Source organism: Eulemur rufifrons, chromosome 7, assembly GCF_041146395.1.
Source record: "Eulemur rufifrons isolate Redbay chromosome 7, OSU_ERuf_1, whole genome shotgun sequence".
Lineage (NCBI taxonomy): Eukaryota > Metazoa > Chordata > Mammalia > Primates > Lemuridae > Eulemur > Eulemur rufifrons.
Genome location: NC_090989.1, coordinates 151,419,251 through 151,442,918, shown reverse-complemented (window position 1 = coordinate 151,442,918; position 23,668 = coordinate 151,419,251). Strand labels below are relative to the sequence as shown.

General features: G+C 37.0%; 1 protein-coding gene across 8 annotated transcripts in view; it reads right to left on the bottom strand.

Annotated features, from left to right (window-relative positions):
- Positions 1–23,668, bottom strand: part of ANO10 (anoctamin 10) — a 203,462-nt gene that overhangs the window by 129,322 nt on the left and 50,472 nt on the right. The window lies entirely within an intron of this gene.

Here is a 23,668-nt window from a genome sequence, read left to right as displayed (position 1 = left end):
ATGAAATCGCGAAAAGCATTTTCCACAGTTTATTGAGAATTGAACATTTTTCCTTGAAAGAAGTGGTCCAAAACCTGGAAGAAGAGATAGTTGGTGCAAGGTCTGGTCAATATGGTGGATGACAGGGAGTTTCCAAGTCCAGCTACTGCAGTTTGAGCAGCATTGTTTCTTGCGACATGTGGCCTTGAAAGAGGATTGGCCTATCTCTATTGACCAAACCAGCTGCTTAATCACAAGCACCCTCATCATTTTGTCCAATTGGTTGTAGCAGATCCACTGTAACTGACTGACCAGGTTTCATGAAGCTGTAGTGGATAATACCAGTGCTGGACCACCAAACAGGCATCATTAGCTTTTTTTAATGAATATTTGGTTTGGGACTGTGTTTTGGCACTTCATATTTATCCAACCATTGTGCTGAACACTTGTGATTGTCAAAAAGAATCCATTTTTCATCACAGTTAACAATATGGTATAGAAATGGTTTGCCTTTATGTTGTGATAGCAAAGAAACGCAAGCTTCAAGACCATTTCTCCTCTGATGCTTGTTTAATTCATGCGGAACCCATCTATCCAGCTTCTTTAACTTGCCAATTTGTTTCAAATGGTCTAATACTGTTGGAATAGTAATGTCAAATCTTGCTGCTAATTCACACATAGGTTGATGTGGATTCGCTTCCACTACAGCTCTCACAGCTCATCATTATCCACCTTGGTCTCAGGTTGCCCACGTGGCTCATTTTCAAGATTAAAATCACCAGAACGGAACTTCTCAAACCATTGACAAACTGTGCGTTCATTAGCCACATCTTTCCCAAATACTTCATTGATATTACAAGCTGTCTGCACTGCACTGGTTCCACAATGGAACTCGTATTGGAAAATAACAAAATTTTTGACTTAGCCATGGTTTCACAAAAATTGCTCTAAAAAATTTTTTGAAAGATAATCACAAGCCAAAACATTCATTTGAAAGATTGAGGATGTACCATCACAATAAAAAAAAAAAAAAAAAAGAAGTGTAACAGTGCTATGTCAGAGATATTAACTGTCAAACTTAATACTTAAGGAAATTGGACATTTCATACTTACTCACCTAATATGTATCTAAAAGGCCAAACCTAAGTATTCTTTCAACTAAAACTTGAATGTGCAATATTATTAGTACTCTCCAGGCAAAAAGACAAAAAATAAGTCTACGGTCACCCACATAGATATTCTAACTTTTGACTATGTCAGATGCTGCTTAACTAATATTTAACTATTTTAAAAATAAAACAAAATGACAGATTCTCAAGAACTAACCTATATTTTTTTAAAGCCAATTTTTCCACTTTGGAGAAACATTTTAAAATTTCAAAATATTAAAGGGGTACAAAATGTTTTTGTTACATGGATAGCTTTAAAATGCTTTAGTCAGGGCTGTAAGTGTGCCATTACCTGAATATTGTTCATTGTACCTGTTAGGTAGGTTTTTACTCCTTCCCTCCTTCCCCCACCCCCGTTCTTGATTTCCAACAATTTTTACTTTGGAGAAATATTTTTAACATTCTTTAAATTTTGAGTACTAACTTCTGCTTTACCCAAAGAATTCACCAAGATCTCTGTCCTTTTAATATTGGTTTGTAAGTTATTCCAGCTCTTCCAAATTGTTTTACGAGAATGAAGGCAAAACACAGGACTCTTGTGACTCAGATAAAATTCTCTAGCTTCTAATGTCTATGGCAACATTTTTTTCTTACATTAATATTTTAAAATATGAAATGAAGGTTATTGTGCTATATTTCTGCTTTCTAATTGGTATAAAAATATATATAGGTCTCTAAAATGAAAACACAATGCATGAGCTCATAATTCATCATTGGCATGATAATTAAAAACATAATGAAAGAGCTGACGGCACTGTCACAAGTCCAGTGATGCTTCACCCAATAAACAGAAATTCTCATCACTAAGAGTCACCATGAACATGTCCCCAAGCAAGCCACCTGCCCATTCATCTGCCAGCCCCAAGTGCGACATCAACTGTATCTTGCCAACAAGAAGAATGAATTACAAGCAGCTAGGATGAACGTCTCAAATATTCCCCTAAAACTATTAATAATGCAAAGGGATTAAATGTACACTAGTCAAAAGGAGAAAGGACTTGGACTCTATAAACAAAGAGTCAATAGTAAGCTGTGCTTTGATAATTACAAATGCTTTGCCTTTGCTTAAATTTCCTACATTTATTTAATGGCTTAAAATTCTTCCCAAGGATTTAGGGGGAAAAAAGCCATCATCACTGATTTGCCATCCTTGCTCAGTTAAGAACTAATATTACACTAAATATAAAAATGCAGGCATATATGTATATTGAGGAAGGAGTAGATACAAATAGCCTAAGTTCTTGGAAATCCCAATTTTTATAAAGAGGGCCATATAATAATTCATCCAGTATAATAGTGAGTCCTTAATTAGTGACTCCCACAGATATATCTCTATTTTAAGGGATATGCAAAATTCTCAAAACAAAATTATTTTATTTTTACACTTTATTTTTTATATCATAAAAGAAAATTAACTTTGTTGATGTACAGTTTTATGAAATTTAACACGTGCATAATTTAACTACCACCATAATCAGGTACAGAACAGTTTCATCACCCCCCAAAAAATCCCTCATGCTGTATCTTATAGTCACATGAAACAAAATTAATTTTCATGCACATTAATGCTTTTTACCATGAAAGAGTAAAGCAAAACAACAAAAACAATCCCTCCAAAACATCTGAGAATCACTGACCCAGGGATTCAAACACACAGTGATATGGTAAAGTTTATGTTCCTTTTTCATCCTAAGTGAAGAGGAAAACTCACAGGAAACACATGCCCTGTTCTAAATGCACACATAAGTCTTTACTTAGTTGTCCCCGTTGCGCACTGGGACAAACGTCTTTTGTACTCTCTTTGTGGCCTCTATGGCAAGGCCAGGGCCTGAATCCAGGAGAAGCTCAATATACCTCTGTTCACTCCCAAGCAAGATACAGCCCAAGACTTCATCAAAACAGTCTGAGAAGAATCAAACAAGCCCAAAACAGGGGACTGTTGGCAGAAAAGAGATGGCAACACATCTCAGATGATGGAAATCAGAAGCATGTTGTCAGGCGAAACGAAGAAGAAAGCTGAGGAATATGTCAGGGTGAGAGAGAAAAAGAAATGTAGCAAAAAATGGGAGTGAGAAAGGTGTCGAAAACTGGAAGGTTAAGGCAAGTTCATTCAAAGAACCTATGACTAAAGCTAAGCCACACCCCCACCTCCAAGTATCTCTCCTCAAGGTAAATTATTTGAAGTAGAATTTGTAGGTCAAAGAGTATACCTATTTCATATTTGTTTAAATTTTATGAAGCTTATTTAAAAAAAAAAAAACAACTAAAAAATCCCCTAATCCAATGCATTTTTGTTGAATTATACTGCGAAAACTGATTCTTATCCCACAGTTTCACGATTAACTGTTTAGACAGGCTTTGGCCTTAGCAGCAGTAAAGAAATTCATTCTTACTAAAAAATTATAATAAATGCACAAATAGATAGCTCCTTGGCTTTGACCCCAATCCAATCCTGGTACTATTCTTGGCAAAAAGCAGACAAAAATTTGTTATTCATAAGCAACTCTTGCTCTTGCTAAATGGTAGGTGAAACTGATCCAAATCTGAAATAATAAGCACACCAATCACTTCACCTCAACCTGTCATTTATACACGATGCAAGAATTTCTTATTCTGAAAAGGTCAAAAACTTCTTTGTAAAATACCATTCAAGTTATAAATTCTAAAGTTCAACAGAGATTGTCTACATATGCATTCCTTTACATTTTTTTTTTTAAATTGCTAGCAGCATTCTTATTTGTACTAAATAGCTAGATGTAAAAACAAATTCACTAAATTCTACTCATGAATTAATGCTTAGGAATCATTATTCTTATATATATTTTTTTATCTGAACATCCCTGGAAGAATATATAAGAAACCAATCACACTGACTGCCTCCAAAGAAGGGAATTTTTTGACCAGGAAACAGAGATAGAGGGTCTTATCACTGTGTTTTTGAGCCTTTTGAGTTATGAATCACATAAATACATTACTACTCAAAGAATAAATACATAAAATTTTTAAAGAGAAGGTAATTATTTCTGTAAGAGAATGCCTTTCTAGTCTCTACATGCTATCAGCTAGCAATAACAAAAATGAAACTATCAAAAGACACCGTCAGATATCAAGCAACAGGGAAGAAGAGGCAGGTTACCACTGTCCACATAAAAGGTATCTATGGGAGAGAACAATTTCTCTAAAAATTTGATTAAAGGTTTTATTTATAAGGCAAAAGGAAGAGCTGAGTAGGAATATTTGGGAATGATTCTTTCTCCCAATAGGTGAAATGGCCAACTGAATACCTTCTGCTGTTTTCAGAACTCTGCGTGTGCGCCCATGTGTGCATGTGTGTATGTGAGATGAGCAGCCATGTCTCTGAAGGGTACAGTTATCTGACTCAGACAATACTTCTGACAACACCAGTGCACAGAGAACCAAAGAGTGGAGTTCACCTCTCTGTAGGACAGTCCTCCACCCCTACCCACTGCCCCAATGTTCACCTGGAAATAGACAGCCACAGAGTAAGGCAGTGAAGCATGACAGCTTTCAGAGTGAGGAATGGGAACAACACAACAGGCACGGCTCCTGCTCAGCAGCACGTTACCCAAACTCAACAACTTCGTTGGAGAAGTGTGTATTTAACTGCAGTGCTGCAAACCAGTGCAGGTCAGAGCACTGCTTGTTACCAGCCCACAATGAGAGACAACTTGTGCCAGAATGTAAATCAACTGTGTCGCTAAGCACACTTAAAGCTCTGTTGACATTTTTTTTCATACCCAGACATTCTTTTTTTTTTTTTCCCCCTGGGTGGGAACTCGAAAAGTATGTATCAGACATTCTTAATGAAGGAAGCAGTGTGTTGGTTTACATTTTAGCATGAGCTCCTTATCTTTCTGTGTTCTCAGACCGGGACAGTGTGGGCCACATTTATAGTAGCACTGCAAACTATGAGTATAAATGACAGTAAATTTTAGTAATACAGTGACCAAGAGAACTGGGGAAAAAATCTTGACAATCCGAACTCTGTTAATCTCAGCTAACATGTAACTATTAATAATAACTATGATGTAAGTTGATAAGGGCTTGAGATACGACCCTTCCCAAAGACTTTAAAGATTATAAACTGGCTGGGTGCGGTGGCTCACCCCTGTAATCCTAGCACTCTGGGAGGCCGAGGCGGGTGGATCATTTGAGCTCAGGAGTTCGAGACAAGCCTGAGCAAGAGCAAGACCCCGTCTCTACTAAAAATAGAAAGAAATTATATGGACAACTAAAAATATATACAGAAAAAATTAGCCGGGCATGGTGGGGCATGCCTGTAGACCTAGCTACTCGGGAGGATGAGGCAGGAGGATTGCTTGAGCCCAGGAGTTTGGGGTTGCTGTGAGCTAGGCTGATGCCACAGCACTCTAGCCTGGGCAACAGAGTGAGACTCTGTCTCAAAAAAAAAAAAAAAAAAGATTATAGACCTTCTCTTTCTCCTAAAGGAATGAATAAGCATAAGCAGGACTTGGCACTCTAGTTTTGAAAGGTTGCTGTCCCTTTCCCCCCCACATCCCCCCCAGAAATGGAGGTCTCACTATGTTGCCCAAGCTGGCCTTGAACTCCTGGGCTCAAGTGATCCTCCTGCATCAGATTCCTGAGCAGCTGGGACTACAGGCCACCGCACCTTTTTATAAAAAAAAATTTTATAATTTTTTAAATTATAAAAACTACAAGTACACAACACATATTTGTTATCCAGTTTATATATCAACTTTCAACTGGACTATAATCACATACTCTTCAGTCTCTTATATTTTAAAAACTCTTCTTTAGCTTACCTTAAATAGCTTCTTGGTTTAGGATACCTTATAGACTATTTAAACATTACTGATAAAAGTAAAACTCATGACTAAATTTAACATTCCAAATTGTCTCAAACACTTCTTTTAACTTGAATTTATTTAAAAATTTCCAAATACAAACTTTATGGCTTGTAATGACTCCACTCTGACAGCAACCTTGATCCCTCACTCATTAGAATGCTAGAAGGCTGGGCACGGCGGCTCATGCCTACAATCCTAGCACTCTGGGAGGCCGAGGCGGGTGGATCATTTGAGCTCAGGAGTTTGAGACAAGCCTGAGCAAGAGCAAGACCCCGTCTCTACTAAAACTAGAAAGAAATTATCTGGCCAACTAAAAATATACATAGAAAAAATTAGCTGGGCATGGTGGCGCATGCTTGTAGTCCCAGCTACTCGGGAGGCTGAGGCAGGAGGATCGCTTGAGCCCAGGAGTTTGGGGTTGCTGTGAGCTAGGCTGACACCACAGCACTCTAGTCCGGGCAACAGAGGGAGACTCTGTCTCAAAAAAAAAAAAAAAAGAACGCTAGAATTCTCAATCACTCCCACTGTTGTGCTGCTTCCTATTGCCCTTCTACAAATCCTGCCGGTTCCTGAAGCACATGAATACCTTGTGCCTTCAAAAGGTTTAACAGCAGTAGCAGACTACTTTTCACACACTTACTTGCATTTATGCACACGAACCACACCTGGAAAACAGTCTTAAAACAAAACATAAAATAGCTGATTGGTTTTTTGTTAAGTATGATCAGTGAATTCTCAAATGGATAAGAATGATGTCTCACCTCATTAACTGCCTCTCACCAGCAAAACAATACTCTAGATGAGCAGCTCCTTTTATGGTGAAATGGAGTTATGAGGGCTCAAAGAAAGAAAACCCAAAGAGGTCTACTTCTTCTCTTAACATGTTCCTTTTAGTAATATCTCTAAAAATTCAATCATAAAATCTCATTTGGAGTTTGAAAGGAACCACTTGCTATATAAAGTCAAATTTTAGATTAACTGGTTGAGGTTGTGTCATTCATAATTAATTTTGAAAAAGAAAAAATGATATTTCTTTCATCTTGTAAACATGTCCTAAGCCACGCACAAAAGATTTTCTAAAGCATTTTTTCAGTAAGTTTTTATATGTTTTTAAATGTATCTTTTAATTTACATAGACAATCACTTATCTTGGTATACAGCTTTCTGAGTTTTAACAAAAGCACTGAGCTGTGAAGCCATCACCATAACCATGATACAGAACAATTTCATCATCACTCACAGAAATGCCTTTAAGCCCTCACCTTACTCCGAACCCCTGGCAACCACCCTCAGTAAATTTTAATGCCCACACTTAGACACTAACTCATGACACAAATTTAGTCATGAGTTTTACTTTTATCCGTAATGTTTAAATAGTCTATAAGGTATCCTCAAACACTTAGGTGTTTATTGCAGCCATCTCCAGGACAAACATAATTGCAAAGAGAAGACAATGCCAAGAACTCTACCTATAATGCTGCTCATATGTCCCTCCTGAACACTCACGGAGGTAAGAAGCTAAAGGCTGTGGCAGAATATCACCGATCTATCAAAGAACTGCTCTTTTCCTTGTAGTTCCTTTTCTACAACTGATCAGCATTAAAAAAATTAATAAATTGTATTCTTTCTGCTCCCATCCCACCTCCTTTTTGCTGTGAAATACTCCCTCAAGCTGAGTTCCTCGTGTCCCAATGACCACATCACAGGCTTAATTATTAGCACAGATGGAGCCAATTAGTTTCTGTGTGATGTGCTGAAATGGAAAGGACAATGGAAGCACTGCGACCTTCCTTGCACTCGTAGAAATGGTCACAGCTGGGGCCCACTGACAACAGCTTGGGGACAACCATATCTTTACATTCTGCAGCTCATCTTCCACCTTGTGCTCAATCTGCCAGAGGAGAACCATGATCTTCAGGCTCAGAACAGGCATATCTTATAAAAAATACACGTGTGTGTGAAGATATGACATTTTTATTTCTTCAGTTGGAAGATTAGGGTTTTTAACTGATACATGTAAGACAAGAAGAAATTTTCTTTAGAAAGTAACCAATATTCAAAAACATTTCTTTCCTTTCCTTTCATGGTTCTTAACATCTTTAGAAATATTCCATTTTTAATAACATTTACAACATAATGGGATTAGGAACACATTTTACTAATTAGTAAGAAATTGCAGTAGTAATATTAACATCTTACATTGTTAGCACCTCAGAGTCCACAAAACATCCTCACACAGTTTCTAATTTAATTCAGTTTTGCAACATGGGTCCTGAGGAAACTACAAAAGAAAGTAAGAGCACTCTAAAGCTTTTAAGCTACAGACTAAAAAAAAGCCGGCGGGGGGGCGGGCGGGGGGCCAGGACAGAAGTATGATAGAACAAAAGAATAATTACAACATGTCAAAAGAACTAGAAACATTATTAACTGGTCAAATTGATACCATTTCACCAAAGCCAAATATGTGTTTATGATGCTCAAAGATGACAGTCACTCTTGGCCCGATTTTTGACATAAAATTCCAGTGCAGACAAGCAGTTAAGTATTACTTGAAGTGAAATGTGGCCTAGAGTACTAATATAGCATTTTGAGTGTGGGTTACTGTTAATATGGGAAAATTTTCCTAAAGAAAATGGGTTACTGAGCAGGGTCTTGACTCTAGACGTTGACAAACATGAATTTAAAGACAGTATTTTAATTCAGAGAAAAAGCCAGAAGAGAGGAATCAAAAATGAGTACTGAGAGCCAGGAGCGGTGGCTCACACCTGTAATCCCAGCCACCTGGGAGTCTGAGGCAGGAGGATCGCTGGAGGCCAGAAGTTGGAGACCAGCCCAGGCAACATAGTGAGACCTTGTCTTAAAAAAAAAAAAAAAAAAAAAAGGTACTGAAAAAGCTCTCCCTAGAATGGAAGTGTGATTTATCTTCTTTGTATCACCAGGACAGACTACAAACTTAGAAGCAGTATATTAAACTAAAATAAAACAAGTTATTTGAAAGCACAGAAGGATACCTTAAAGAATGGGTTAACAACAATTACTATGGCAGCTTTATAATTCTGGCAGAAGAAATAAACTGTAAATGTGGCAGACATAAAGAATTGGGACCTAACCAACAAGAGTGCAAAAATGGAAAAAGCAAGGTGGATTTGAGAACAATGGAGAAGAGGACCTGGGGCAGACCCCAGCTGGTCTCTGGGCTGATGTAGAAAGAGCAGAGAAACCTGGAGGGTGATGAGACCAGAGACAGAAGAGAGCAGAAGCAGAGGGGACATGGGGTAAAGAGTAGCCTGTTGTCTACACACGAGGGACCATTTCACCACCACCCCTTAACCCTACACGGAGACTGCTCCCTAGGAAGGAGGGTATTGGAGTTCAATCTCATAATGGATAGAAATGGTAAATTCAATCTGCAACCTATTCATTTTTACAGATCATTGGAATGGCCAAGTAGATTTGATGTTAGTGAAGGAAAATGAATATTGCAATCATATCTTTGAAAGTGTGAGAGACCATTTTGGAATAAAATGTAAATGGACTATAACATTTTCATCGTGAGCTCAGAGCCCTCTATCAGTTTCTCCCCCTATTATCCCTCATCCCCCAATTCACACTCTTCACTCTCCCTAAGAAAACCCACAGTCTCTGACCTCACCCCTCTCCTGCTACCTCCTGCTTCTGGAGCTGCCCCCACATCCCACTCTTCTTTCAAGGGGTCCTCTGCCACACAGAGCCTCCTCAAATGTATTCCCATTGGATTTGAGACCCCTCAACACGCCACCCAATAATACAAACAGTGGAAATTTCTTATGTGCTACTTTCAATTTTCTTAAGCAAAAACTTGCTTTCCACCCTAAGGGAAAAAACTGAAACCAAAAATGCTTTCTTATCTCCCCATTCCCCAAAGGAATGAAATAGACAGAAAATCAGAGAAAGGGGGCAAATCTGGCTTCAGTTGGTTCAGGCATCTGATAGGAAAGTCCACTGTCATGTGAGGACAAGGGTAACAGGCAAGTGCAAGAGGAAGTGATGCACTTAGCAGTTTGTGGTTCAGGGTGGAGAGCACAGGTGTGGGTGCAACAGGAGATACCAGAGGGAGCAGGTAATTGACAGAAGGCCTTGAAGCACAGACTGAGAGGAGACCAGACAAACAGTCCTCAAAGATGAATAACCCAATTATTTCATCTGTTTGTGGATATCTGGAGTATTTACCTTTGAATACAGATACATATGATGTTCTGTGATTTCACTTTAAAGAAAATAATGCTGCCAGGCTTTGAAGTTAGAAGTTATGGCTCAAGTGTGTAGAAAAGCCGTTGAATTTTCTAATTCTTACCTTCTATACAATTCTTTTCTGAAAACAACTCTACTCTGAATGTAAAATGACCTCTTTCAGATGTACGAGACCTGCCCTTTCCTAAACTTTCTAGGACAAGAAACAGGTTAGGTTAACCACTGTACGATCTTTTAAAAAAGCAAAATAATCTGTAAAAATTAGATGTTAAAAAAGTCATATTTAACTGATTATGTGTTAACCATCAATTTCAAGGGCACTGGGTTTTTCAACAAAACAAGTTTTTCCCATTAATTGACAAATTTAAAACCCTAATTCAGTACTCCCCAAGGACAGAAGAAGCCCATTTAGATGACACAATTGAGACCAGTAATTCTTTAGTTAATCAAAAAACTTAGAGAAAATTAAGAATCTTATAAAATGCATATCTTTACTGTTTTGCTTTAGCAAACATTTAAATGTAAGTATTAATACATTTATTTGCAAATATTTGCTGTAAGGCCAAGGCCTTTCCTTTGAGTAGGATCCAGCGATGGAGTTTCACTATCTGCCATGTCTAAATAACATCCATAAGACAAGGTCTACGATTCCCAGGTTTGTTTTCTTCAAGGAAGAGTGAAAACTTAAAGACACTTGTGAAGCAATGTGAAAACAGAATCTGGAAGCTGTCCATATTTTGATGATTTTTCCCCAATCTTTTATAATTGCCTCATCTTTATCCAATCTGATAGCAATTTGTCTTTATGGAGTCTTTCCAAAGGTTTTCACAGAAATGATGGCTCTCTATTTTAGCGCACACTTTCCATCAGTTTTCATTTCATTTAATTAAATTATGCCAATTACAGTAACAAGAATACCACATATAAACAGATTTGGGAACAAAATACCTCTTGGTGAGCAGTTAATTCAGTGGCATCTTCCCCAGTGCCCCCAACCACCCCCACTCGGCAGGCTAGGAGAACATGCACTAGTCAGGGGACTGTCAGAAGAGAATGGGGAGAGCTGGGCCATCTAGGGAAGGTGGTTAAGAAACAGACCTGCTATTGCACTGGAATTTATCTCTTGGACAGTTCTGCCTGTGAGCATTTCTAAAGTCAGCGCTATATCTTAGTAATGCCTGGCTTATTTTAAGCACACATTAAATATGTATTCAATGAAAGAATTTATGCCTTGGCTCTCTTTAATTATTCTAACACCCTCAGAAGAACACAGAGCAATGTTTAATTTGGATAAAAACTAAAGAGGGGGCACAGCCCATAGGAACAGCCCATAGGAAGACTAGTAAATTACCAAGACTGTCAGAGAAATAAAGGAAACACAAGGAAGAAGAAAAAAAAAACTCAGCTCTAAAAACCCAGCTCCATAATTCCACTCGAAAGTATCCTAATCCAAAAGTCAAAAACCAATGCAACACATGCTCAACAATGGGAAGTGGTGACCAGATGAATAATTTGGTTGGTTATGGGTTCCTTCCTAGGTTAAGTTTTTAAAATGAATTCTCAGAGTTGAATCAAACCTTTAAATTAGGTGAAGAGATTTCTATGAGAACAGATTTATTTTCAGAAACAACAATGACAATAACCGCTAACAAATACTGAATACTTAATCTTGCCAGACACTGTAGTAAACACAGTGCATGCATTTATTCATTTAATCCTCCCAACAATTGTAGAAGTAGGTACTGAACTCATTTAAAGACACAAAGCTAGTCAGTGGTGTAGCCAGGATTTCAACCCAGAGCCCATATTGTTAACCACTGTGCCATACTGCCTAATATAGTTCACCTTTTCTTATAATATAATTTTAATATTTTGCCTAAGAGTTTTTAGTATACTTCTCAAAGGTACAGTATTAAAGTCTTCAATTATAAATTAGAAATTAAATCTTGAATAATTGCCACTAACTATATGTTCACTGAAAAAAACCTATAAACGTATGACTCATTCATTTATTAATAAACATTTAACAAGCAGTTCTTTAATCACTTGAAAACCAAGAGTTAAAGTAATTCAATGAACACTTCCCAGTGGCTGAATCTTCACTGTGTGCCACCTTGCCCCTGCTCTCAGGAAGCTCAGTCTGGGAAAGCAGACATGTGATTGCCATACAGTTTTAGTAACTGCTAATAGTGACTTTCACAAACGGCACTGGGATGTGCAAGGCTGAAATGGGAACCAGGGAAGATGATGGGAAAGGAAACTGTCAAGAATCTGACATTCAACTAGGGCATTTCTTTTGTAAGCTATGTGAGGGTCACTGCAGAGAAGAAATAGGATCAGAGTTTCATTTAGGAATAACCACTCCAGCAGTAGAGAGCATGGGGCAAAGGAAGGAAAGCAGGAAAGCCAGAAGGCTTGTGAGGATCTGCTGTAAAAGTCTAGGTGAGAGCCACTGAATCGTATGCTTTAAATGAGTGGTATGTGAATTATACTCAATGTGGCTGTTTAAAAAAAGAAGTCTAGATGAGAAATGGTGAGAACACGAACTTAGACCATGCAGATGGTGACAGGGGAGAGCTGAAACAAATATACGGAAGTCAGGATCAGCAGGACATGGTGATGAATGGGTGGGAGGGAGGAAGGGCTGGGGTTAGGTGTGAGAGCAAGATCCGGGCAGAGAGGAAAACAAAGTCCTGTCATGGAAGGCACATAAGAGAGGGAAATTAGCATATAAGCAGCAAACTGTAACATAGACAAAACCAATTCAATATTATGATGGAGAATAAGCCAGTGGAAACACATCTGAGCCAATGTAGACATATGAGCTAAATGATAAAAGATCAATGCATTAACAATGGTAGTTATTAACTGTTATCAATTTTTCACTTTCTCCTCTGGGTCAAAACATGGCGTCTGACATTTATTGTGTACGTTACCAATGTCCCCATTTTACATCTGAGGAAACTGAGGCTCACAGAAATTAAGAGGAAAAGCTGAGATTCAAATTCAGCTACCACTTGACTTTGCCACCCCAAGGCATTTCCATGCTGTGACACTGCTTAACAAATAATGATGATGATAATAAAAGAGAGGACGAAAGCTACACTCTGCCCTTGTTGAGCTGGTTAGAACTGCAGTTCATATCCCCTGTGCCTTGACCAAGTGCTCAGCTCTGTGTTTGGCATTTCACATACACAATCTCATCTATACTTCACCTTGTAAGAGTATTAATAGTAACAAGACCTGTACTTTATTAAGCACCTACTCAATGACACTTGTGATTAGGGTTATACATGAGTCATTTCTACTCTTTAGAGCATCCATGCAAGAGAGACTGCACTGGCCTCAATCTGCAGTCAAGGAAATGGGCTCACAATACAAGGTGATGCACTAAGAGACAGTGTGGGAATACACTGTAGCTTCAAATATATATGCAAATATTAATATAAATATCTCTCTCTTCTCTCCCTCTCTCTCCATCTCCTCTTTCTCTTGGTTTGAAGAAAGAAAGGGAAAAAGAATGAGACAGAATGGGGAGGGAGAGAGAAAATACACGGAACAAAATGTTCAAAATTTATGAATCCTGATAAAGGATGTATAGGAACTATCTTTATTATGCTTGCAACTTTTCTTTAAGTTTGAAACTAGAAACATAAATCCTGTGAGTCAGGACACAAAAGAACCCAGAGGACTCAGTCTGTTCTCTGAGGACACTCTCGCATGACAAACAGATGAGAATCAATTCTGTCTCTAGCCAGCTGTGGGAGGAGGGGTGCGGAATCACATGATAACTTACTTTTTTCAAGAAGAAACAATTAAATGATATTTTAAAAACTACCAAATAAACATGCATTGTACAGACAGGCTCTAAACATTAAAAATGCAGTCTGTTATAACTTCTGGGGTGAGTAGTTAACTCATTTTCACCTTAGAATAAGAACAGATTTTAGTAGGTAAACTGTTAGTATTCAATATATCTGACTGGTACATCTTGTCAAGTCTAGAAAACTGTGAATCCATTTAATATTAAAATGAAATATTATCTAATTTTGATATTTGGGGGATTTTAGATTATTTCTATTTTTTAGGAATTGGAGATTTTTATGTAATTCTGCATGTAAAGTAGTGATCCTTTGCTTGAAATTAAAGACATGAACTAAATTTTCTCAAAAGTGAGGATCATGATTATTTAATGGAAATTATTTTGATATTGATCTAATCTTGTGGGCTGAACTTTATGGCACTGCCAATATTTGACTATTTTTAACTCACAAAAATGGCATTTTCATGTTTTCATTTGATATGTTGGTAGGCTATTCTCTTGTTCAATCTATAATGAATTTCTTTAATTATTTCACAAATAAAAAGTATCTAAGTGTCATCATTTTTAAAGGCAACACTAGATGGCAGTAAATACATAAAAGTTGTGACATGACACCGAGTTCTCACTCAGTATACAGTAATGATCATTTTCGCCTTTGCTCAATTTCACGCTGCACTAAAAAAGCTTTTAAGAAAAACTGAAGAATCAAAAACCTAAGTAACAGATTAAAATTACCTGGCTTTGGAAATGCGAGCTAGAAAAGCTACTGAAACTATCAATTAATCCAATTTTGAATTATGAGAACACTGAAACTCAATATCAACTTCATTACATTTTCTAAGTCATGTTCTGTTAAAAAACTCTAACCACATAAATTTATTTAGATATTAATTTGGAGAAAAAATTTAACATCAAGAATTTACTTTGTGTGTGTGTGTGTATGTGTATATATATATATAGTTTACTTATTACGGCGTTTTTGAGTTAGTGAAATTTCTACTATTTTAGGGACCATGAAGAAATATATGAAAGTACAGCATGTTGTTAATGTAATATGCTACTAGTGAAACTTTTTTTAAATCAATACACTATCTAGATTCCAAGAAAAAAATAGGGTATACAATATAATTTTATTTTAAAATTAATTTTAAGATTTTACTTCCTTGTATGAAGAGATATTTTCATATCAAAGAGAAAAACCTTATAAACAGAAACATGTTAATTTGACCCACCAATAGTTTTAATGAACTTTCTGTAATGTTCTTTTTTTCCAGCTTCACTGAGGTATAATTTACAAATAAAAATTGTATATATTTAAAGTATACAATGTGATATACATTGTGAAATAATTAACACAAGCTAATTAACATATCACCTCACATTGTTACCTTGTAACATTCTGAATTAGAATTTCGGCATGATTTTATAATACAAACTTATATGGTAACAAACCAAAAACTTATATTTTCTAATTTATTTGTAAATGTTATACTTTTTAGATTCATTACAAGACCAATTACTATGAAATTCAACTGAGTCCTGGAAACATTAGAATAATGTTTAACTTACTAATTTTTTGGTTATTTTTGACACTTTCTCTGAGCTCGGCTTTGTCCTGACACATAAAATTCTCAATTTAGAAACCAAAACTAGGGAAAGTCAATAAAATACAAACAAATCTCCAAATACGTGCTGTGTCAGAAAGAAGATAAATTTGTGCCAATATAATCCAACTTCTGATCAACAGGTAACATTTTAAAATATTATACAATAAACAGGTGTAGCTTACTGCAAGCGCATTAAAATAAATATATAATGAATAGTCAAAACAATCTTGAAGAAGAACAAAGTTGGGGGGTCTCACACTTCCTGATTTCAAACCTTGCTATAAAGCTGTGGTAATGAAAATAGTGTGGTACTGGCATAAAGACAGACATACAGACCAATGGAATAGAATAAAGAGCCCAAAAATAAACCCTCACAAATACGGTCGAATGATTTTTGATGAGGGTGCCAATAAGCAGTCACTGGGGAAAGGACAATCTATTCAACAAATGGTGCTGGGAAGACCAGACATCCACATACAAAAAAATGAAGTTGGACCCCTATCTTGTATCATATATAAAAATTAACTCAAATTGGATCAAAGATCTAAAACTATGCAATTCTTCAAAGACTGGCTATTGTGAACGTGCTGTAAAGAGCTTCATGACATTGGATTTGGCAATGATTTCTTGGATATGAAACAAAAAGCACAAAAGAAAAGAAAAAATAGATAAGTTAGACTTCATTAAAATTTAAAACTTCTGTGAATCAAAGGATACTATCAACAGAGTGAAAGACAACCCATGGAATGGGAGAAAATATTTGGAAATCATGTATCTAATAAGGGATTAATATCTAGAATACACAAAGTCCTACAACTCAACAACAAAAAATCCAAACAGCCAGATTAAAAATGGGCAAAGGACTTGAATAGACATTTCTCTTTTTTTTCCCCTCCCCACCTTGAGTGGACATTTCTCTAAAGAAGATACATAAAAGGCCAATGACCTCATGAAAAGATGCTCAACACCACTAGTGATTAGGGAAATGCAAATCAAAACCACAATGAAATATCATCTCACACCCACTAGAGTGGCTATTATCAAAAAAACAGAAAATAACAAGTGTTGGCCAGAAGGTGGAAAAATTGGAACCCTGTGCATTACTGGTAGGAATATAAAATGGTATAGCTGCTGTGAAAAATAGTATGGTGAGTCCTCAAAAAATTAAACATAAAATTACCATATAATCCAGCAATGCCACTTCTGGATATATACTAAAAAGAAGTAAAATCAGGCACTTGAACAGATGTTTATACTTATAGTTATATCAGCATTAGTCACAATAGACAAAAAGTGGAAGCAATCTCAGTGTCTACTGAGGGATGAATGGATAAAGAAAATGTGGTACACACATACAATGGAATATCATTCAGTCTTGGAAGAGAATGTTGACACATACTACAACATGGATGAACCTTGAGGATATTATGGTAAGTTAAATAAGCCAGACACAACTGGACAAATACTGTATGATTCTCCTTATATGAGGTTCCTGGAATAGTCAAATTCATAGGCGGAAAGTAGAATGGTTATTGCTAGGGGAAGGGGGAGGAGGAAACGCAGAGTTAATGCTTAATGGGTATGGAATTGCAGTTCAGGAAGATGAAAAAGTTCTGAAGATGAATGGTGGAGATGTTGCACAACGATGTAAATGTACTTAATTCCACAGAACTGTGCACTTAAAAATGGTTAAAATTATAAATTTTATGTTATGTAAATTTTGCCACAATTTGAAAAATGCACATGAAAGAGCATGACACATCTAGTTACAATCTCCTCACACCCCTCACCCTTTGACTTTCTATGGGTGATCTCCATCTTAGAAAATATTGATAACATCACGGTTATCTCCCCGTTTACAAAAAACAACAAATACACAACAAAATAATCACTCTTTTAAGAATTTCGCCTTGGTAACCAAACCAAATACTTCCGGTTTAGAAGTATAAGCCTAGAGGTCTTTAACAGAATAGCTTGAAACCTTGCTGGAATTTTTGCCTCTGTGGATTAAATTTAGGCTAAAAAAGACCTTTCTTCTATGTTATGATCAACTCTAAATTAGCTCATGGCTGTACTTTTGTCTCCTACCCTTCAAATTGTCTGGTACCTCTAACTTACATCCCAAGAGTAGATTACAATGGGTTCAGAATTCAGATGGGAAGTCTCCACCAGCATGGAAAATAACTGCCTTTCAACTGCTCCAGGAAATCAGGATAAAGCTACATACAGCCCCTTCCCCAACCATGCTATAGATGCCCAGACGTCACCAAAGGAAGACAGTGTCAGCAAAGAGTCTGCTACCTTTGGATAAAATTAATGAATATCTGCTTCTCAAACCTAAATACAGGCCATTCATTTGACATATTTATACTGCCTAGTTACCTCTCTAGTGGATGTGTTTAACTATATTTATGTAGATGTGGGCATGTGTGTGTAAAATATGCACATCTTCTCAACTACATTAAAAGCAGAGTTCTTGAGGACAAAAGTGAAAAACAGCTATGTCTCTTCTTAGCACCAAATTCAGTATTATATATATAGTAGTTCTCAGTATTGATTGAGTGTAATTTAATTAAGGAATGAAAAGAATGAGCACTCGCCACCTTATGCTCATATAATACTGAGCATAAATATATCAAAAAGGAAAAATATCCATTTTCCTCTTTAAAGAAAGACTGAAATGCCTATTTTCTTTTTAAATAGCTTCATTTATTAATTCAACATTTATCTAAACACTAAACTGCATGGCATACCCACCATGTTTCGGTCACTATTCTAAGGGAACAGTCTTATTATATTTACTGAGATAGAAAAGTAGACATTGTCCTGTCCTCTTGAAGCTGACAGTGTATAGGAGAGACAGATGTTAAAGACATAAACCCACAAGTAAGTATAATGCATGGCTTGTAAGCAGGATAAATGCCATGAAGGAGAAGATTACAAGGCTTCATGAGAGACTAACAGAACAGACCTAGTTGCGATGGAGGGATCAAAAAGGCCTGGGAGTTCAACGATATCTGAGCTGAGACCTAAGGAATAAAAGTGTGTTAGCCAGGCATAAAAAGAGGACTTTGTGTGTGCAGAGGTCCCAAGCTGGGGAGAAAAAAAGTTAATAAACGAGGATTTTTATTCCAGAAAGATGGAGTAGAAGTACTTTAAACTATTGTTAACGTTAAGTACAACTAAAAACCATGGGCATGATATATAAAATAAACATAAGAAGACTCTGAAAGGTAGAAAGAAGAAGGCAGTCTATCTAGGGATCCCAGAACCCAAAGAACGACATGGGACTGAGTTCCCTGGATTTTTCTTTGCTTCATATATCCCAGATTGAGTGCCAAGGAAGCTGGCAACTCAGAAATGCAAATGGACACAGATTTTTAAAAAGCCCCAAGTAAAGGCTTCTCTCTCTTACCAAAGGACCAGGAAAAGGGGCATCTAGCACGACAGAAACTTTTAGACAATAATCATTCTACTCCAATAACCATTCTACTCCAGCCAAATACCACAGGAAACACTGTGGCCCCATCTCCCATTCATGTCAGCAAATGCCCAGAGGAGAGCCTAGACTTATACCTTTGATGGGCTATAAAAAGGGGCCTAACCCCACCAGGGAAGGAGGCTGAGTAGGGAGCTCGGCCTTCCCTCACCATTAAATGGTAATAATCATACTCCCTCTCACCCTGTCAGTAAAGTCTACATACAGAACCTTCACTTCCACCCCCACCTGGCAGTCACAAGGTTCCCTTTCCATTCCCCACTGCAGTGGTATCACAGGAAGTATAGTGAAGAGTTGGGACTTTCACCACCATGCACCAGTAATGAGGACATCCTCCATGTGGTGTCAATGAGGCCATGTGGGAAACAGTGCTGAGCTAAGTGGACCCTTCCCAGTAAAACAGATATCAGTGGACACGTAGTGAGGAGCCAGAAGTCTAAGCCCTGTTCAGCAGTAACAAGGATCCCCCACCTTGGGTGTCAATAGAATCCAAGTGGGGAACCTAGACTTCCACCACCAACTGGCAGTAAGATGACACCTCCACCCCTGCTGAAGTTGTGTCAGAGGAGGCCTGCTAAAAAGTAAGATTTAAATCTTATCCAGATCCAGAGTCTCATAAAATAACATCCAACATGTCTAGTGTCAATTAAAAATCACTCATTATAACAAGAACCAAGAAATCTCAACTTGACTGAGAAAATACAAACAATAGACACCAGCACTGAAATAAATCAGGTATTGAAATTATCTGACAAGGATTTTTAAAGTAGCTATGTTATAAACTAAAGGTTTGTGTCCCCCCAAGAACGCATTCATATGTTAAAGCCCTTACTCCCAATGCGATGGTACAGCCTTTGGAAAGTAATTCGGTTTAGATGAGGTCATGAAGGTGGAGCTCCCGTGATGTGGATTAGTACCTTTATATTAGTAAGAAGAGACACAAGAGCTTTGCTCTTGGCCAGGTGAATATACAGAGAGAAGGCAGACATCTGCAAGCCAGGAAGAGGTTCCCCACCAAGAACCAAATCTGCCAGCACCTTGATCTTGGACTTCCCAGGTTCTAGAAGCATGAGAAATAAATGTCTGTTATTTAAGCCACCCAGTCTATGGTACTTTGTCATAGTAGCAGGAGCTATGACAAGCCATCATAAAAAATGCTTCAACAATCAATTACAAAGCCTCTTGAAACAAACGGAAAAACAGAAAATCTCAGAAAGGAAATAGAAGTTATAAAAAAGAACCAAATGAAAATTATAGCACTGAAAAATGCAATAACATAGTTTTTTTAAAAAATTCAGTAGCTGGGCTCAATAGTAGCCCATGACATGACAGAGGACAGAATCAGTGAACTTGAAGATACATCAATAGAATTCACTTAATCTGAACAAAAGAAATAAAACAGACTAGAAAAAATTGAAAAGAGCCTTAGGGACCTGTGGGAAAATATAAATACCCAACATTCATATCAGAATCTTAGGAGAAGGAGGAGAGTGGGGCTAAAAAAGTATTTGAAGACATAATAACTGAAAAGATCCCAAATTTGGTGAAAGACACAATCCTACATATCTAAGAAGCTGAGCAAGCCCCAAACAGAATAAATCAAAATAAATCCACACCAAGACCCACCATGATTAAACTTCCAAAAACTAAAGATATAGAAAAAAAATCTTGAAAACACCCAGAGGAAAATGGACACATTACCTATAAGTTAACACCAATTTGAGTGACAGCAGATTTCTCATTTTAGAGAAATGAGAGTAGAAAAAAGTACCAAAATATTTTTCAAGTGCTGAAAGAAAAGAACTGTTATCCATGAGTTCTATATACAGAAAAACTATCCTTCAAAAATGAAAGAGAAAAAAAAACAAAGTTCTCAAATGAAGAAAAAGTAAGAGAATTTGTAGCTAGCAGACTTATCCTTAAAGATTGGCTAATGTAAGTTCTTCAAACAGAAAGGAAATTGTATTAGTTTCCTAGGGCTACCAGAACATAAAACTGGATGGCTTAAAATAACAGAAATGTATCGTCTCAGTCTAGAGGCTAAAAGTCCAAAATCACAGTGTTGGCAGGGCCATGATCCCTCTGAAACCTGGAGGGGAGCCTTCCTTGGTGCTTCTCAGCTTCTGGTGGTTTGCCAGCAATCCTTGGTGTTCCATGGCTTGCAGCTGCAGCACTTCAATCTCTGCTTCCCTCATCACATGGTTGTTCTCTCCTCATGTTTCTGCGTGTCTCTTCTTTTCTTATAAGGACATCACTCATACTGGAATAAGGCCCCATCCTATTCCAATACGACCTCATCTTAACTAATTACATCTGCAACAACCCCACCTCCAAAGAAGGTCACATTCTCAGATACTGGTGGTTTGGACTTCAAGATGTTTTTTGGGGAGATATAATTCAACCCATATAAAAAATTACCAAAAAAAAGTTTACATACTGTAAAATTCTTTTTATATAACGTTCTTGAAATGACAAAATTAGAGAGGGAGAACAGATTGGTGGTTGCCAAGAGTTAGGAATGGTGGGGAGAGGAGAAAGGTGTGACTATAAAAGGATAGCAGTAGGAAGATCTTTGTGGTGATGGAGATTTATCTTGATTGTGGTGGTAGTTACATGAATATATACACGGGATAAAATGACAAATAACTACATTCACACTGTAGCAATGTCAATTTCTTTGGTTTTGATATTGTACTATGGTTCATTAAGATGTAATCATTGAGCAAACTGGGTGAGAGGTACATGGAACCTATTATCTTTCCAACTTCCTGTGAACTGTACTTATTCCAAAATAAAAAGTTAAATAATAAGAAAGTAAAAATTAAGTCTCAATTCCAGGCTAACAATTTAAATTTTCTGTAGATAACCCCAATTTTTTCCTGATAAAGATGTTTTAATAAATATTTTGTACTCTAAGGTACTAGGTTTAGATGATGACAGTAAAACAGTTGTTTTAATACTATGTGAAGAGATAAAAAAAAAAAAAAGTAAGAATCTAGAGGGCAACGATCAAGTGCCCCTCGAACTTGCACACTAAGTGAACTCACGAGGATTGGATTAGCAAAATCAGCCTGTGACACGTGAGTCTGCCCCACAGTGTTGTAGGCCAGTAAACCTTCCAAATTAAGTAAGAAGGACCAGGCCCTGGATCTTATTAAGATAACACTAAAAAAAGAAAGCAGTAGGCTAACAATGGTAATATACAGGAAGAAAAACTGAGCCAGCCAGAAATCTAGAGAAAGTGAAGGCAAAAATCAAGAAGCGGGCAGTACTGAACTCATCCAGCATTGCTCAGAAGCTGGCGATGGACACCAAGATCTGGCTCATGCCAGAGCTCTGCTCTTTGCAGGAGTACAGATGGTTTGCAGGCTTTCTGTTTCTCTCAGAACGATTACACTCCCCTTGTTCTTCTTCTACATTTACCAAGAAATCTAATAACCAATTCCATCTTTACTTTAACACTGTCTGTTATGGTATTGGAAAAGTATCTTCCTAGGGTAAATTAACTACCTGACATTCTGGTCAGTCCCTCATGAGTATCAGTTTTTATATTTAAGTCAGTCCCTAAAGCCGAATTAACTCTGGGTGTACTAAGACAAGTTTCTATAACAGATTTGTACAGTTAAGGACCATATCCTAAATCAAGAAGACACAGTTTGAGCCTAGCCAGTTGGCCTCTCTCTAAGGTACCTCTATCTTGTTCTCTCACTTCACATGTGATAAATGAGCCTTGCAAATAGCTCTCCAAAATCCTATTCAACTCACAGAATTCAAAACAGACCTACTTTTATCTGCCAGGGCCATTCTCTTTTCCCTCCTACTCACTGCTATCTAAAATCATTCTCCAAAATGCATATTCTACATATAGCATCTATCATGAACACAGATTCCTATCAAATATGATAAAAGAGCAAAACGAGCAAAGCACAATATGTTTCTTTAGCCGACAGTGGAAATGTGCAAGTTCATGATTTCATTTCTTCTGGACAGCCCCGAGTCCTAAGGCCTTAGGTATATGAAACACCACTCTATGATCCTGCTAAACTCTGCTTTAACAAAGTTCCACAACTGTTCTATTTTGAAAATATCTAAAAATGAAAGGCAGTCACAATATTCTTGACAACAATAACCATAAGCAACAACAACAAATTCTTCCATTTACATTTGGTTACTGCTTAATTTTCAAGATGTTACAGGAATCCATATTCTGAAACATGATAAATGGAAAACCTAAAAAAGGCACACACAGCTAGCTGACTTGTACTTTGTATGTGAAATTATGTGTTTTCCTACAAATTACCTTTTGGAGTTTGAGAGTTCTACAATGAATTCCACATCTGTAGCAAATGAAATTTAAATCATTATCAAAAAGCATTTCTTAGGATTTATTTGCTTAAGAAAGTAGAAGTGTCATTTCCCTACAATAGACTAAAAATACAAATTAAATTTATAGAATTATATTTCAAACAGGATTTAACTACTTAACACTGAACAGGCCAGCACAAAGGCTG